The sequence below is a fragment of the Taudactylus pleione genome, unplaced genomic scaffold (genome assembly GCF_031769625.1).
Source record: "Taudactylus pleione unplaced genomic scaffold, aTauple2 ptg000092l, whole genome shotgun sequence".
NCBI lineage: Eukaryota > Metazoa > Chordata > Amphibia > Anura > Myobatrachidae > Taudactylus > Taudactylus pleione.
In genome coordinates, this window is record NW_028284494.1 from 5612465 (window position 1) to 5625864 (window position 13400).

Below are 13400 nucleotides of genomic sequence, written 5' to 3' on the forward strand. Positions count from 1 at the left end.
AGAAAGCACTGCCGGCGCATGTAAAGTGGGAAGAAAGCACTGCAGGCTCATGTGCAGTGGGAAGAAAGCACTGCCGGCTCATGTGCAGTGGGAAGAAAGCACTGCCGGCTCATGTGCAGTGGGAAGAAAGCACTGCAGGCGCATGTGCAGTGGGAAGAAAGCACTGCCGCCTCATGTGCAGTGGGAAGAAAGCAATGCAGGCGCATGTGCAGTGGGAAGAAAGCACTGCCGGCTCATGTGCAGAAGAAAGCACTGCCGGCTCATGTGCAGCGGGAAGAAAGCATTGGAAAGCACTGCCGGCTCATGTGCAGTGGGAAGAAAGTACTGCCGGCGCATGTGTAGTGGGAAGAAAGCACTGCCGGCTCATGTGCAGTGGGAAGAAAGCACTGCTGGCGCATGTGCAGTGGAAAGAAAGCACAGCCAGGGCATGTACAGTGGGAAGAAAGCACTGCCGGCGCATGTGCAGTGGGAAGAAAGCACTGCAGGCGCATGTGCAGTGGGAAGAAAGAACTGCCGCCTCATGTGCAGTGGGAAGAAAACACTGCCGGCGCATGTGCAGAGGGAAGAAAGCACTGCCGGCGCATGTAAAGTGGGAAGAAAGCACTGCAGGCGCATGTGCAGTGGGAAGAAAGCACTGCCGGCTCATGTGCAGTGGGAAGAAAGCACTGCCGGCGCATGTGCAGAGGGAAGAAAGCACTGCCGGCGCATGTGCAGTGAGAAGAAAGCACTGCCGCCTCATGTGCAGTGGGAAGAAAGCACTGCAGGGGCATGTGCAGTGGGAAGAAAGCACTGCAGGCTCATGTGCAGTGGGAAGAAAGCACTGCCGCCTCATGTGCAGTGGGAAGAAAGCACTGCCGGCGCATGTGCAGAGAGAAGAAAGCACTGCTGGCGCATATGAAGTGGGAAGAAAGCACTGCCGGCTCATGTGCAGTGGAAAGAAAGCACTGCCAACTCATGTGCAGTGGGAAGAAAGCACTGCCGGCGCATGTGAAGTGGGAAGAAAGCACTGCCGGCTCATGTGCAGTGGGAAGAAAGCACTGCCGACTCATGTGCAGTGGGAAGAAAGCAATGCAGGCACATGTGCAGTGGGAAGAAAGCACTGCCGGCTCATGTGCAGAAGAAAGCACTGCCGGCTCATGTGCAGCGGGAAGAAAGCATTGGAAAGCACTGCCGGCTCATGTGCAGTGGGAAGAAAGTACTGCCGGCGCATGTGTAGTGGGAAGAAAGCACTGCCGGCTCATGTGCAGTGGGAAGAAAGCACTGCCGGCGCATGTGCAGTGGGAAGAAAGCACAGCCAGGGCATGTGCAGTGGGAAGAAAGCACTGCCGGCGCATGTGCAGTGGGAAGAAAGCACTGCAGGCGCATGTGCAGTGGGAAGAAAGAACTGCTGCCTCATGTGCAGTGGGAAGAAAACACTGCCGGCGCATGTGCAGAGGGAAGAAAGCACTGCCGGCGCATGTAAAGTGGGAAGAAAGCACTGCCGGCTCATGTGCAGTGGGAAGAAAGCACTGCCGGCTCATGTGCAGTGGGAATAAAGCACTGCCGGCTCTTGTGCAGTGGGAAGAAAGCACTGCAGGGGCATGTGCAGTGGGAAGAAAGCACTGCAGGCTCATTTGCAGTGGGAAGAAAGTACTGCCGCCTCATGTGCAGTGGGAAGAAAGCACTGCCGGCGCATGTGCAGAGGGAAGAAAGCACTGCTGGCGCATATGAAGTGGGAAGAAAGCACTGCCAACTCATGTGCAGTAGGAAGAAAGCACTGCCGGCGCATGTGAAGTGGGAAGAAAGCACTGCCGGCTCATGTGCAGTGGGAAGAAAGCACTGCCGACTCATGTGCAGAGGGAAGAAAGCACTGCCGGCTCATGTGCAGTGGGAAGAAAGCACTGCCGGCGCATGTGCAGTGGGAAGAAAGCACTGCCGGCGCATGTGCAGTGGGTAGAAAGCACTGCAGGCGCATGTGCAGTGGGAAGAAAGCACTGCCGCCTCATGTGCAGTGGGAAGAAAGCACTGCCGGCGCATGTGCAGAGGGAAGAAAGCACTGCCGGGGCATGTGCAGAGGGAAGAAAGCACTGCCGGGGCATGTGCAGAGGGAAGAAAGCACTGCCGACTCATGTGCAGTGGGAAGAAAGCACTGCCGGCTCATGTGCAGTGGGAAGAAAGCACTGCAGGCGCATGTGCAGTGGGAAGAAAGCACTGCCGCCTCATGTGCAGTGGGAAGAATGCACTGCCGGTTCATGTGCAGTGGGAAGAAAGCACTGCCGGGGCATGTGCAGTGGGAAGAAAGCACTGCCGGGGCATGTGCAGTGGGAAGAAAGCACTGCCGGGGCATGTGCAGTGGGAAGAAAGCCCTGCCGGATCATGTGCAGTGGGAACAAAGCACTGCCGGCTCATGTGCAGTGGGAAGAAAGCACTGCCGGCTCATGTGCAGTGGGAAGAAAGCACTGCAGGGGCATGTGCAGTGGGAAGAAAGCACTGCCGGGGCATGTGCAGTGGGAAGAAAGCACTGTCTTGCAGTGGGAAGAAAGCACTGCAAGCGCATGTGTAGTGGGAAGAAAGCACTGCCGCCTCATGTGCAGTGGGAAGAAAGCATTGCAGGCGCATGTGCAGTGGGAAGAAAGCACTGCCGGCTCATGTGCAGAAGAAAGCACTGCCGGCTCATGTGCAGCGGGAAGAAAGCATTGGAAAGCACTGCCGGCTCATGTGCAGTGGGAAGAAAGTACTGCCGGCGCATGTGTAGTGGGAAGAAAGCACTGCCGGCTCATGTGCAGTGGGAAGAAAGCACTGCCGGCGCATGTGCAGTGGGAAGAAAGCACTGCAGGCGCATGTGCAGTGGGAAGAAAGAACTGCCGCCTCTTGTGCAGTGGGAAGAAAACACTGCCGGCGCATGTGCAGAGGGAAGAAAGCACTGCCGGCGCATGTAAAGTGGGAAGAAAGCACTGCCGGCTCATGTGCAGTGGGAAGAAAGCACTGCCGGCTCATGTGCAGTGGGAAGAAAGCACTGCCGGCTCTTGTGCAGTGGGAAGAAAACACAGCAGGCGCATGTGCAGTGGGAAGAAAGCACTGCCTCCTCATGTGCAGTGGGAAGAAAGCACTGCAGGGGCATGTGCAGTGGGAAGAAAGCACTGCAGGCTCATGTGCAGTGGGAAGAAAGCACTGCCGCCTCATGTGCAGTGGGAAGAAAGCACTGCCGGCGCATGTGCAGAGGGAAGAAAGCACTGCTGGCGCATATGAAGTGGGAAGAAAGCACTGCCGGCTCATGTGCAGTGGAAAGAAAGCACTGCCAACTCATGTGCAGTGGGAAGAAAGCACTGCCGGCGCATGTGAAGTGGGAAGAAAGCACTGCCGGCTCATGTGCAGTGGGAAGAAAGCACTGCCGACTCATGTGCAGTGGGAAGAAAGCACTGCCGGCTCATGTGCAGTGGGAAGAAAGCACTGCCGGCACATGTGCAGAGGAAAGAAAGCACTGCTGACTCATGTGCAGTGGGAAGAAAGCACTGCCGGCTCATGTGCAGTGGGAAGAAAGCACTGCAGGCGCATGTGCAGTGGGAAGAAAGCACTGCCGCCTCATGTGCAGTGGGAAGAATGCACTGCCGGTTCATGTGCAGTGGGAAGAAAGCACTGCCGCGGCATGTGCAGTGGGAAGAAAGCACTGCCGGGGCATGTGCAGTGGGAAGAAAGCACGGTCGGCTCATGTGCAGTGGGAAGAAAGCCCTGCCGGATCATGTGCAGTGGGAACAAAGCACTGCCGGCTCATGTGCAGTGGGAAGAAAGCACTGCCGGCTCATGTGCAGTGGGAAGAAAGCACTGCAGGGGCATGTGCAGTGGGAAGAAAGCACTGCCGGGGCATGTGCAGTGGGAAGAAAGCACTGTCTTGCAGTGGGAAGAAAGCACTGCAGGCGCATGTGTAGTGGGAAGAAAGCACTGCCGCCTCTTGTGCAGTGGGAAGAATGCTCTGCCGGTTCATGTGCAGTGGGAAGAAAGCACTGCAGGGGCATGTGCAGTGGGAAGAAAGCACTGCCGGGGCATGTGCAGTGGGAAGAAAGCACTGCCGGCTCATGTGCAGTGGGAAGAAAGCACTGCCGCCTCCTGTGCAGTGGGAAGAAAGCACTGCCGGCGCATGTGCAGTGGGAAGAAAGCACTGCCGGCTCATGTGCAGTGGGAAGAAAGCACTGCCGGCTCATGTGCAGTGGGAAGAAAGCACTGCCGGCTCATTTGCAGTGGGAAGAAAGCACTGCCGGCTCATGTGCAGTGGGAAGAAAGCACTGCCGGCTCATGTGCAGTGGGAAGAAAGCACTGCCGGCTCATGTGCAGTGGGAAGAAGCACTGCCGGGGCATGTGTAGTGGGAAGAAAGCACTGCCGGGGCATGTGCATTGGGAAGAAAGCACTGCCGGTGCATGTGCAGTGGGAAGAAAGCACTGTCGGGGCATGTGCATTGGGAAGAAAGCACTGCCGGTGCATGTGCAGTGGGAAGAAAGCACTGCAGGCGCATGTGTAGTGGGAAGAAAGCACTGTCGGCGCATGTGCAGTGGGAAGAAAGCACTGCCGCCTCATGTGCAGTGGGAAGAAAGCACTGCCGGCTCATGTGCAGTGGGAAGAAAGCACTGCAGGCGCATGTGCAGTGGGAAGAAAGCACTGCCGGGGCATGTGCAGTGGGAAGAAAGCACGGTCGGCTCATGTGCAGTGGGAAGAAAGCCCTGCCGGATCATGTGCAGTGGGAACAAAGCACTGCCGGCTCATGTGCAGTGGGAAGAAAGCACTGCCAGCTCATGTGCAGTGGGAAGAAAGCACTGCCGGGGCATGTGCAGTGGGAAGAAAGCACTGTCTTGCAGTGGGAAGAAAGCACTGCAGGCGCATGTGTAGTGGGAAGAAAGCACTGCCGCCTCTTGTGCAGTGGGAAGAAAGCACTGCCGCCTCTTGTGCAGTGGGAAGAAAGCACTGCCGGCGCATGTGCAGTGGGAAGAAAGCACTGCCGGCTCATGTGCAGTGGGAAGAAAGCACTGCCGCCTCATGTGCAGTGGGAAGAAAGCACTGCCGGCGCATGTGCAGTGGGAAGAAAGCACTGCCGGCTCATGTACAGTGGGAAGAAAGCACTGCCGGCTCATGTGCAGTGGGAAGAAAGCACTGCCGGCTCATGTGCAGTGGGAAGAAAGCACTGCCGGCTCATGTGCAGTGGGAAGAAGCACTGCCGGGGCATGTGTAGTGGGAAGAAAGCACTGCCGGGGCATGTTTATTGGGAAGAAAGCACTGCCGGTGCATGTGCAGTGGGAAGAAAGCACTGCAGGCGCATGTGCAGTGGGAAGAAAGCACTGTCGGCGCATGTGCAGTGGGAAGAAAGCACTGCCGCCTCATGTGCAGTGGGAAGAAAGCACTGCCGGCTCATGTGCAGTGGGAAGAAAGCACTGCCAGCGCATGTGCAGAGGGAAGAAAGCACTGCCGGCGCATATGAAGTGGGAAGAAAGCACTGCCAGCTCATGTGCAGTGGAAAGAAAGCACTGCCGACTCATGTGCAGTGGGAAGAAAGCACTGCCGGCGCATGTGAAGTGGGAAGAAAGCACTGCCGGCTCATGTGCAGTGGGAAGAAAGCACTGCCGACTCATGTGCAGTGGGAAGAAAGCACTGCCGGCTCATGTGCAGTGGGAAGAAAGCACTGCCGGTGCATGTGCAGTGGGAAGAAAGCACTGCCGGCGCATGTGCAGTGGGAAGAAAGCACTGCCGGGGCATGTGCAGTGGGAAGAAAGCACTGTCGTGCAGTGGGAAGAAAGCACTGCAGGCGCATGTGTAGTGGGAAGAAAGCACTGCCGGCGCATGTGCAGAGGGAAGAAAGCACTGCCGACTCATGTGCAGTGGGAAGAAAGCACTGCCGGCTCATGTGCAGTGGGAAGAAAGCACTGCCGGCTCATGTGCAGTGGGAAGAAAGCACTGCAGGCGCATGTGCAGTGGGAAGAATGCACTGCCAGTTCATGTGCAGTGGGAAGAAAGCACTGCCGGGGCATTTGCAGTGGGAAGAAAGCACTGCCGGGGCATGTGCAGTGGGAAGAAAGCACTGCCGGGGCATGTGCAGTGGGAAGAAAGCCCTGCCGGCTCATGTGCAGTGGGAAGAAAGCCCTACCGGATCATGTGCAGTGGGAACAAAGCACTGCCGGCTCATGTGCAGTGGGAAGAAAGCACTGCAGGGGCATGTGCAGTGGGAAGAAAGCACTGCCGGGGCATGTGCAGTGGGAAGAAAGCACTGTCGTGCAGTGGGAAGAAAGCACTGCAGGCGCATGTGTAGTGGGAAGAAAGCACTGCCGCCTCTTGTGCTGTTGGAAGAAAGCACTGCCGCCTCTTGTGCAGTGGGAAGAGAGCACTGCTGGCGCATATGCAGTGGGAAGAAAGCCCTGCCGGCTCATGTGCAGTGGGAAGAAAGCACTGCCGCCTCATGTGCAGTGGGAAGAAAGCACTGCCGGCGCATGTGCAGTGGGAAGAAAGCACTGCCGGCGCATGTGCAGTGGGAAGAAAGCACTGCCGGCTCATGTGCAGTGGGAAGAAAGCACTGCTGGCTCATTTGCAGTGGGAAGAAAGCACTGCCGGCTCATGTGCAGTGGGAAGAAAGCACTGCCGGCTCATGTGCAGTGTGAAGAAAGCACTGCCGGCTCATGTGCAGTGGGAAGAAAGCACTGCCGGGGCATGTGTAGTGGGAAGAAAGCACTGCCGGGGCATGTGCATTGGGAAGAAAGCACTGCCGGTGCATGTGCAGTGGGAAGAAAGCACTGCAGGCGCATGTGTAGTGGGAAGAAAGCACTGTCGGCGCATGTGCAGTGGGAAGAAAGCACTGCCGCCTCATGTGCAGTGGGAAGAAAGCACTGCCGGCTCATGTGCAGTGGGAAGAAAGCACTGCCGACTCATGTGCAGTGGGAAGAAAGCACTGCCGGCTCTTGTGCAGTGAGAAGAAAGCACTGCCGGCTCTTGTGCAGTGGGAAGAAAGCACTGCCGGCTCATGTGCAGTGGGAAGAAAGCACTGCTGACGCATTTGCAGAGCGAAGACGACCTATTGGACACAGTTTAACTCAGCTGCTAAAAGTCCACAGCTTATTGAAAATGCCCCTAAATGTTATACTATGTGATCCTCTTCTACACTGAGAAGTCATTCTGCAGTGAGGGGTTAATATGCTTAATAAACCTCTATCATTAGAATTTGTTAATCACTAGGATAAATTTGAGAAGAAATGTAAAGTCATATTAACAGCTAATATGTATTTTATGGAGAAAGTTGTGTACTGTACAATAGGATATTAGAAATCACAGATGGTTATTGACAAACCTCAGATGTTTAAATACAGTGCAAATGCCCTTTTGTACAGATGCGTCCAGACGTGGGAAAGAGCGTGGGTTTGATGGTCAACAGGGTGACGTGGCAAGGGGAGCAATAGTTATAGTTCAGTAGATGTGGTGCTGCTACTTAAAGGCAGAAACAAGATTAAATGATGGTGTCTAAGCTGAAAGACAGGTAAGCTCCTGGGTTCTGGATGTATAAACAGCTGACCTCATGATTGTAAGATGATTGACAGGTCTTATAGTAATGGTCTGGCCTATTAGATGTATGTGGGGGGAGGGATTTAGCTTATTTGTATGAGTATGTGTGTTCTTTTAATAGGCCTGTTAGAATCTCATCAACCCATAGGTGGCTTGTGAGATGGAGCTTTTACGAAGGCATTACGTGCTTTGCTGGAGTGCTCATAGGGCTGGACCAAACAAGTTTTGGAATCCTGAGGGGGGCATCCAAGTGGTAAATACAGGACTTGTACATCACACCATGGGGTTGGGACTATGAAAACAGAAACCGTAGTGAGGTGGGAAGGATCTGGGAGGGTTCCCAGTTCTTTCAAGGGTCAGAGAAAACTCCCCAAAATTTGGGAGTCTGCTGGACATTTAAGGAGAGTAGGTAGGTATGATTTGAATGCCTGTGGTAAAGATCACACACGTCAAACAAATTAATAAAAAAAGCATCAAGCACATATAATAAGGGCAGCCCCAATTCCCACTTTCTCTAATACTTAATTATACCATAAATGAGGCTTATACAAGATGTATTTTAGGATAACATCTGTACAGCTTAAATAATGCTGGTACTAAAGTGGTAGTACTGTAGGTTTTACTTCAGACTCATGTTTTTACTATGTCCAACCGGCGCATTTTACAGAACATCCGCCAACCAGCCAATGTAGGCGCAGATTGGTTTCACGGTGGTGCTTCCATAGTTAGCAAAGTGGCTGGGACCCTACTAATTTGCTAGACGGAAAGTAGACGTACTAGTACACATAAAGAAACACTGCTGGCCCCCAGGCACCACACACAACGGCAGTGTTCCCCTGACATAGTAACCATTTAATCACTGAAAGAAAACATAGACACATTTTACTCTTAATGCATCCATTGGCAGAAAACTGGAAAGCAGTTTGCAGAGTTAAAATAATGCCCTGTCTAATTCATATCAGACACAGATTAGAGCAGCATAAAGTATTTCTTAATTACACAAATGCTTTTGCTCATACACAGTGAGATTAGTGTAAAGTCAAAGAGGATTTAAGAAATGTGCACTGACATCTGGTTTTAATACTGGGAACATACAGTAACGTTGCTTTTGTTGCAAAACAACAATACAATGTACAAGAGAAATATTATCAGCAATATCTACAAGTGGCAGGTATAGAACAAGTAAAGTAAAGTGGCAACAATAATAAGTTTCACATATCAGGGTCTTAGCCCCAGTTACTGGGTCCAGCAATGGCACATCACTGCCATCGTTGCCCTCTCTGGTCCCTTCAGGCATCCCTGACACCTGAATGGGTACTGCTGCATGTGTGCCTGGCGTTTCCCCTCCAGTCATTTCCCATAGCGGTGGAGCATGGGCGAAGCCATCTTGGATTTTCTCACATGACTACAACTGCCAACCAGATTCCAGCAGCAGCACTCACTTGACCTGCTTGTGCCAATAGGTGCTGGGAGCGACCTATTTAAACCATCTCCTGTGTCCAGATCATTGTCAGAACAAGACTCTTCTCCCTAAGAACAGTCTCCTAGCTGCAGGGGCTTTCAGCTCTGTTCCAGTTTCTTCTTCTGACTCAGACTTCAGTGATCTGTTCTTACAGTACAAAGTGCATCTTCATCTGACAGCCTCCAGTCATAGGCATCTTTATAATGGGTGTACCCATTGTTAATAAATAGATTCCGATATGCTGCTCCGCAGAGCCAGGCCGGCGCTGCAGAGCAGCACAAAATCATTGGGAAAATGGGGGAGGCCATTTTCCCGGTGACCTGCACATGCGCTGTAGATTCTGGCATGAAGATAGAATCTACTGCGCTCAGTGCACCAACAGAGAGGAGGAGGCCCAAATGGAGGCTGCACACGGGCCCCCTCATCTCTTAAAAGCCCCTGCCTCCAGTATTCTACATTCCCATTTACTTACACCTCTATATAGTTGTTGCTTGTTTTAATGCTCATGGTTTCCACCTTTGTTTGCGATGTGTACTTACCTTAATTGGGGCTGGGTGGGTTATTTCAACTGATGTGGGCATTTGTATGGGACAGAGTTACATTAATTTCATATATATATATATATATATATATATACAGTATATATCGCAAATCCTTCGTTGCAACCTGGGATAGGAATTACAATCTTCCCCTTTATAGCTATTTTCATATATATTAAGTTTTAATAAACTTCTATAACTTTTTCATCTACACATGTTATAAAAGCTATTAGTATATATTTTATATAAGTCAAATAGTGTTTTCAGCTTATTGGTACCATACTAGGAACCTGATACGAGCAACCCTGACCTTTTTAATTAGTAATAACCTGACTGAAGTTAGTTCTGCCCTTTCCCTATAGTTTTAAACATTTCTTGTGTTCGCTGGAAGCTTTCTGCAAGTATTCATCAGGATCATTCAGAGGAACAAAGGCAGCTATTGTTGGCTGTCTCACCGCACCTGTGGGAAAGAAGCACAATTACGAGAAGACTGTGCAAATCTTATCTCCCTATTATATCTGAGGAAAGTTATCAACTCTGAATTACACTGATCTACTGTATTATCTGGAACAAAATGAAATGTCAGTAATGCTGTTTCCAGATAGTTAGAATACAATATAAGATTGTTATTCTTTATTTACATCATACCTACCTATGTATTATCACTGCCCAGTAGGAAATGCTTAGTGGAGGGATAAGTAGAAGCAGTGGGCATGAATTGGTGACATCAAGATGCCAGGGCAAGACGTAGAACAGGGATGGGGAACCTCAAGCCCTGGGGCCATATAAGACCTGTGGAATCATTTGATCTGGCCCTCTGAGCTTTTTTATGCTAGCATCATCTGGCTAGCAGGGTGCCTAGAATGGCACCCAGAAGACATAATCTATGCAGCAGTGCCGCCTGGAGCGTCCTTAGGACGCTTTTGACGGTCACACCGCTGCCCACAGCTCCCCGGAACATCCTCAGGATACTCCAGGCATTGCTTTAATCGCCGGCGATTGTGGCCCTGCCCCCGTGTGACTTCACATGGAGGGGGTGTGGCCTGCACGAGGCCCGCAAATAATATTTTATAACTCAAAATGGCCCACAGCAGAAAAAAGGTTCCCCATCCCTGGCGTAGAATGACGCTAAGGAACTGGTTTTGAGTGGACCGCAATGCCTATGTATCCGTAAATTAGCAAATTGTTGCATCTAAAAGTTGCATGCCACATGCCACCCTCTGTGTCTGCATACATAGTCACTGGACCCATTGAGCTGCACTGGCTCTGGAATGTTTTGGGTAGTGACTGGGAGGTGGCTAAACAGGCATACAAAGATATTCCGTCTGATGGGTGTGTCACAGGAATTGGTTCAAACTCAGGTGCTTAATTGTACATTGGAGGGCATATTCTGATGGAGATTCTGCACATAGCAAGCCCCTATGGTGCGACCAATGGCAGCTACTTCAGCCACTCAAAGTGGGCATCACAGCACTTACGCATTTATACGCAGACTTCTGCACCAGAGAATAGGTTTTACTAGCATTAGCATACAGCAAACTTACCTACTCTCCTGGGTTGTTGTGGGAGGCTCCCGAATTTTTGGATAGCCTCCCGCACCCCTGGAAGAGATTTCCTGCATCCTGTCTGCTTCCTAGTGAAGTGGGCAGGATGGGGAGATTATTTGTGAGACAGGGCCAAGTGACACGGAAACACATCATTTAGCCCCGCCCCCACCTTGTGGTCCTGCAATTCGTGGCAGTTTGGCATGATGGGGGCGGGGACTAATGACATAGGAGCCTGGCCCCACCTCCTGAAGTGGCCAGTTTCGTCTCCTCTCTGTGCTTCTCCCAGAGAGGAGGTTAAAAAAGTCAGCGAGTATGGCATAAAGTCACAGACCCAACTGCGCCAATAAATGCAAAAGCAGTTGCAGCAGCAAACCTAGGGGGAAATTTATTTATAGTTGTGTCTGGTCGAGATGTCAATCACGGGTGTGTTTGGCCATTTTTTACAACTCGCAAATTTACTAAACGCAAACTCCGGTGAGAAATCATGAAACTCTCTGCAAAACACGGGTGAAAACACAATTAGAAATAAATAAACTATCGGCCAAACTCGCAGGAACAAATTATGGGTGCAACTTCCCAAAGATAGGAATACAACAAAGGAATTTACCAAGAATCGTGATTATAATCACGGGTGTAATTTTAGCAAAGTCCAAAATAGAAGCTTTAAATAGACTACCTCCTGAGCTACATGTTTAGCAGAAACATACACAGATCAGTGAGAGTAAGCGGGCGCTGATTGGCTATGAGCGGCGTGGCTGTTGATTGATTCTAGAGCGGCCTCTGATTGGCTCTGATTGGCTGGCGGCCTGGCAAGTAACAAAACCCACGAGTTTTTCGTCACTTGCCGGGGGAGCAGATGTATGGAGAAACACATACATCTCTTCAGTGTACAAAATGGTCCAGGTGAGTCGTGTTTTTTTTTATGGCTGGGACTCTACTTGAGAAAAGGACCGACCTGTGCCAGGAGGTAGGATGTTTTTTTTTCTTTAGGGATTATCATGAATTTCTATTTTATAAGGGGACTGAACACCGGGGACAAGGTGAGTATAGTATGTGTGTGTTTTTGTGTACTAAACCTATACTTTCTACAGTGTGTGTGTCCTGTAATTTTTATTTTTACAATTGGGGTACCGGTGCCAGCCGCTTGCTGACATTTGTAGTTCCACTGGCACCTGTAGTCCCACTGTAAAAAACAATAGCAGACATTTATTATGATGACTATTACCCCTGCACCCACCAGCCCAGGCCTGAGGTACTCAGGAGAGGGGGACCCCTTCATTGGCAGGGTCCCCGTCTCCCCTGGCATCCCCAGCCTGGGTTGACTAGTTTGGGGTGTTAATGCTTTTGCCAGGGAGTTCTAGGCATGCCCCCAGAGTGATGAAAATGAGGGAGTATCACAAGACCATGCCCCCTTACACACGAAACATGACCCTGTTTCTCTGGAAGTTTAGTAGCATGGACCTTAGCCAGATCTGTCTGTTCGTGATATATGGCCTTCTGGGGCAGGAACTGGGTGATGGCAAAGCGATCTCACTGAACCACCCTGACTTGTGGGAATGCTATATGCATGTATCTAAAGCTCTGTACGAATCTCAGTAATGTGTATGGGCAATGAGAAGCCTGTTTCTGATGGATCTCTTGCCGCTAGCATGGGGCTGGTGCAAGTGCAGATACCAATGATGGGGCTGGTGCAAGTGCAGATACCAATGATGGTGTTGCAGCGGTTACTGTAAGACCAATGGGTGGCATGGGATTCCGCTTGCACACACACAAACCCTTGCATTAGTTGAACAGGTACTCGCATAGGGGCATATTCAATGAGCCGTGGGGTTTACCCCGCGGCTAATTATCGTGCTTGACGTCATTCAATTAGCGGGGATTGCACGCGCGGGTGTCCCCGAGACCCCGCGCGCGAGTCCCCGCTGTCGGCCTTTACCTCGCACCTCATGTAGGTGCGAGTTAAAATGTGTGTGTAGCCGTCCTAATCGGCCTCATGCTAGATGCTATAACACACTGTTTCCGCGTTGCTCGCGGAAACAGTGTATTCCCGCATGCGACATAAGAGTTAACGGCACGGGGAAAAAGCTATTTTATTGAATAGCTTAACCCCGCGCCGCGGGACTATCAAGCCCCAATTACTTGCGGGAGAGGTCCCGCGGGTAATTGGATATGCCCCATAAAGTAGTAAAACTGGCTTCCACAGCTGCCCCCAACTACAGCCTGATTCAGAGGTTTATGACGGTGATAATATGCAATATTAGTGTTACAGCGTTGCCGAATCCAGGTCTTGCTTACCTGGTCCGGCAGCGCTGGGGTACGGGCCGGCGTGGGACAGCGGACGG

At 51.4% G+C, this 13400-nt stretch overlaps 1 protein-coding gene across 3 annotated transcripts in view; it reads right to left on the reverse strand.

The window, feature by feature from the left end:
* The window catches only part of LOC148527001 (uncharacterized), a 158875-nt gene that overhangs the window by 116918 nt on the left and 28557 nt on the right, over positions 1–13400 (reverse strand). The window contains exon 2 of one of the 3 annotated variants that reach the window (XM_088469465.1): positions 9908–9971. The exons of the other annotated variants lie outside the window; for them this stretch is intronic. The gene's annotated coding sequence lies outside the window, so the exon portion shown is untranslated. Of the gene's footprint in view, positions 1–9907; positions 9972–13400 lie in introns of those variants that run through there. 3 annotated transcript variants of the gene reach the window in all.